The 5,000-nt window shown below is 48.2% G+C and overlaps 1 protein-coding gene across 1 annotated transcript in view; it reads left to right on the top strand.

Moving 5' to 3' along the window:
* Positions 1–5,000, top strand: part of LOC106594995 (bifunctional heparan sulfate N-deacetylase/N-sulfotransferase 4-like) — a 39,926-nt gene that overhangs the window by 13,484 nt on the left and 21,442 nt on the right.

Below are 5,000 nucleotides of genomic sequence, written 5' to 3'. Positions count from 1 at the left end.
CCCAACACCTCAGAGAGAGAGAGAGATTATACTAGCCTGCCCAACACCTCAGACAGAGAGAAGGAGAGAGAGATTATACTAGCCTGCCCAACACATCAGACAGAGAGAGATTATACTAGCCTGCCCAACAACTCAGACAGAGAGAGATTATACTAGCCTGCCCAACACCTCAGAGAGAGAGAGAGAGATTATACTAGCCTGCCCAACACCTCAAGAGAGAGAGAGAGAAGATTATACTAGCCTGCCCAACACCTCAGACAGAGAGAGAGAGATTATACTAGCCTGCCCAACACCTCAGAGAGAGAGAGATTATACTAGCCTGCCAAACACCTCAGAGAGAGAGAGATTATACTAGCCTGCCCAACACCTCAGACAGAGAGAGATTATACTAGCCTGCCCAACACCTCAGAGAGAGAGAGAGATTATACTAGCCTGCCCAACACCTCAGAGAGAGAGAGAATTATACTAGCCTGCCCAACACCTCAGAGAGAGAGAGAGAGTTATACTAGCCTGCCCAACACCTCAGACAGAGAGAGATTATACTAGCCTGCCCAACACCTCAGAGAGAGAGAGATTATACTAGCCTGCCCAACACCTCAGAGAGAGAGAGATTATACTAGCCTGCCCAACACCTCAGAGAGAGAGATTATACTAGCCTGCCCAACACCTCAGAGAGAGAGAGAAGATTATACTAGCCTGCCCAACACCTCAGACAGAGAGAGATTATACTAGCCTGCCCAACACCTCAGAGAGAGAGAGATTATACTAGCCTGCCCAACACCTCAGAGAGAGAGATTATACTAGCCTGCCCAACACCTCAGAGAGAGAGAGAGATGATACTAGCCTGCCCAACACCTCAGAGAGAGAGAGAGAGAGATTATACTAGCCTGCCCAACACCTCAGAGACAGAGAGAGAGAGATTATACTAGCCTGCCCAACACCTCAGAGAGAGAGAGAGTTATACTAGCCTGCCCAACACCTCAGAGAGAGAGATTATACTAGCCTGACCAACAACTCAGATAGAGAGAGATTATACTAGCCTGCCCAACACCTCAGAGAGAGAGAGATTATACTAGCCTGCCCAACACCTCAGAGAGAGAGAGAGAGATTATACTAACCTGCCAAACACCTCAGAGAGAGAGAGAGATTATACTAGCCTGCCCAACACCTCAGACAGAGAGAGAGATTATACTAGCCTGTCCAACACCTCAGACAGAGAGAGAGAGATTATACTAAACTGCCCAATACCTCAGAGAGAGAGAGAGAGAGAGAATACTAGCCTGCCCAACACCTCAGACAGAGAGAGAGAGAGAGAATATACTAGCCTGCCCAACACCTCAGAGAGAGAGAGAGAGATTATACTAGCCTGCCCAACACCTCAGAGAGAGAGAGAGAGAGAGATTATACTAGCCTGCCCAACACCTCAGACAGAGAGAGAGAGATTATACTAGCCTGCCCAACACCTCAGAGAGAGAGAGAATTATACTAGCCTGCCCAACACCTCAGAGAGATAGAGAGATTATACTAGCCTGCCCAACACCTCAGAGAGAGAGAGAGAGAGATTATACTAGCCTGCCCAACACCTCAGAGAGAGAGAGAGAGATTATACTAGCCTGCCCAACACCTCAGACAGAGAGAAGGAGAGAGAGATTATACTAGCCTGCCCAACACATCAGACAGAGAGAGATTATACTAGCCTGCCCAACACCTCAGACAGAGAGAGATTATACTAGCCTGCCCAACACCTCAGAGAGAGAGATTATACTAGCATGCCCAACACCTCAGAGAGAGAGAGAGAGAGATTATACTAGCCTGCCCAACACCTCAGACAGAGAGAGAGAGAGATTATACTAGCCTGCCCAACACCTCAGAGAGAGAGAGATTATACTAGCCTGCCCAACACCTCAGAGAGAGAGAGATTATACTAGCCTGCCCAACACCTCAGAGAGAGAGAGAGATTATACTAGCCTGCCCAACACCTCAGAGAGAGAGAGAGAGATTATACTAGCCTGCCCAACACCTCAGAGACAGAGAGAGAGAGATTATACTAGCCTGCCCAACACCTCAGAGAGAGAGAGATTATACTAGCCTGCCCAACACCTCAGAGAGAGAGAGATTATACTAGCCTGCCCAACACCTCAGAGAGAGAAGGAGGTGCGGGAGAGGGGACAGACAGAGAGAGAGAGAGAGAGAGATTATACTAGCCTGCCCAACACCTCAAACAGAGAGAGAGATTATACTAGCCTGCCCAACACCTCAGAGAGAGAGAGAATTATACTAGCCTGCCCAACACCTCAGAGAGAGAGAGATATTATAATAGCCTGCCCAACACCTCAGAGAGAGAGAGAGATTATACTAGCCTGCCCAACACCTCAGAGAGAGAAGGAGGTGCGGGAGAGGGGGACAGACAGAGAGAGAGAGAGAGAGAGAGAGAGAGAGAGAGAGAGAGAGAGAGAGAAGATTATACTAGCCTGCCCAACACCTCAGAGAGAGAGAGAGAGATTATACTAGCCTGCCCAACACCTCAGAGAGAGAGAGAGATTATACTAGCCTGCCCAACACCTCAGAGAGAGAGAGATTATACTAGCCTGCCCAACACCTCAGAGAGAGAGAGAGATTATACTAGCCTGCCCAACACCTCAGAGAGAGAGAGAGAGAGAGAGATTATACTAGCCTGCCCAACACCTCAGAGAGAGAGAGAGATTATACTAGCCTGCCCAACACCTCAGAGAGAGAGAGAGAATTATACTAGCCTGCCCAACACCTCAGAGAGAGAGAGAGAGATTATACTAGCCTGCCCAACACCTCAGAGAGAGAGAGAGAGATTATACTAGCCTGCCCAACACCTCAGAGAGAGAGAGAGAGAAATTATACTAGCCTGCCCAACACCTCAGAGAGAGAGAGAGAGAGATTATACTAGCCTGCCCAACACCTCAGAGAGAGAGAGAGAGTTATACTAGCCTGCCCAACACCTCAGACAGAGAGAGAGAGAGATTATACTAGCCTGCCCAACACCTCAGAGAGAGAGAGAGAGATTATACTAGCCTGCCCAACACCTCAGAGAGAGAGAGAGAGATTATACTAGCCTGCCCAACACCTCAGAGAGAGAGAGAGAGATTATACTAGCCTGCCCAACACCTCAGAGAGAGAGAGAGAGATTATACTAGCCTGCCCAACACCTCAGAGAGAGAGAGAGATTATACTAGCCTGCCCAACACCTCAGAATAGAGATTATACTAGCCTGCCCAACACCTCAGAGAGAGATTATACTAGCCTGCCCAACACCTTCGAGAGAGAGAGAGAATTATACTAGCCTGCCCAACACCTCAGAGAGAGAGAGAGAGATTATACTAGCCTGCCCAACACCTCAGAGAGAGAGAGAGAGATTATACTAGCCTGCCCAACACCTCAGAGAGAGAGAGAGAGAAAATTATACTAGCCTGCCCATCACCTCAGAGAGAGAGAGAGAGATTATACTAGCCTGCCCAACACCTCAGAGAGAGAGAGAGAGAGAGATTATACTAGCCTGCCCAACACCTCAGACAGAGAGAGAGAGATTATACTAGCCTGCCCAACACCTCAGAGAGAGAGAGAGATTATACTAGCCTGCCCAACACCTCAGAGAGAGAGAGAGAATTATACTAGCCTGCCCAACACCTCAGAGAGAGAGAGAGAGATTATACTAGCCTGCCCAACACCTCAGAGAGAGAGAGAGAGATTATACTAGCCTGCCCAACACCTCAGAGAGAGAGAGAGATTATACTAGCCTGCCCAACACCTCAGAGAGAGATTATACTAGCCTGCCCAACACCTCAGAGAGAGATTATACTAGCCTGCCCAACACCTTCGAGAGAGAGAGAGAGATTATACTAGCCTGCCCAACACCTCAGAGAGAGAGAGAGAGATTATACTAGCCTGCCCAACACCTCAGACAGAGAGAGAGATTATACTAGCCTGTCCAACACCTCAGACAGAGAGAGAGAATTATACTAGCCTGCCCAACACCTCAGAGAGAGAGAGAGAGATTATACTAGCCTGCCCAACACCTCAGAGAGAGAGAGAGATTATACTAGCCTGCCCAACACCTCAGAGAGAGAGAGAGAGAGAGAGATTATACTAGCCTGTCCAACACCTCAGAGAGAGAGAGAGAGATTATACTAGCCTGCCCAACACCTCAGACAGAGAGGGATTATACTAGCCTGCCCAACACCTCAGAGAGAGAGAGAAAGATTATACTAGCCTGCCCAACACCTCAGAGAGAGAGAGAGATTATACTAGCCTGCCCAACACCTCAGAGAGAGAGAGAGAGATTATACTAGCATGCCCAACACCTCAGAGTGAGAGAGAGAGATTATACTAACCTGCCCAACACCTCAGAGAGAGAGAGATTATATTAGCCTGCCCAACACCTCAGAGAGAGAGAGAGAGATTATACTAGCCTGCCCAACACCTCAGAGAGAGAGAGAGAGAGAGAGAGAGAAGTTAGAGAGAGATGGGGACAGAAAAGTAGGAAGATGGGGAAAGGGGGAATGTCTGAAAAAGGTAGAGATGAAAGAGGTACAGAAAGAGAGAGAGAAATGGGGACAGATGGAGAGTGAAGGACAGACAGACTTTGAGAGAAAGTGACAGAGAGACGGAGAAAGAGATACAGAAAGAGAGAGATTGAGAGAGAGACGGGGATAGATTGAGAGAGAGACAGAGAAAGAGAGATAAAGAGAGAGAGAGAGAACGATACAGTCATTCATTCCTGCTGTTTCAGCCATCCTTTCAAGTTAAAGCAGTTGTCTTCAGAGAATTTGACATTTTCACAGAGAGATTGAGAGAGGGGGAGGAGAAATAGTTGGGTAGAGGGAAATGGAAGGAGAGGGGGAGGAGAATGAGAGAGAGGGCAACGATGGAGGGAAGGGGGTGGAGAGGTAGATGTAGATAAGGGGGTGAGGAGAGGGGGGAAAGGGAGATGGAGTAAGAGAGTAGAGAGAGGGGAGAGAGAGAAGAGAAGA

Source organism: Salmo salar, unplaced genomic scaffold (assembly GCF_905237065.1).
Source record: "Salmo salar unplaced genomic scaffold, Ssal_v3.1, whole genome shotgun sequence".
Lineage (NCBI taxonomy): Eukaryota > Metazoa > Chordata > Actinopteri > Salmoniformes > Salmonidae > Salmo > Salmo salar.
The sequence above is the reverse complement of the archived record's forward strand: the minus strand, read 5'-3'. Positions and strand labels throughout refer to the sequence as shown.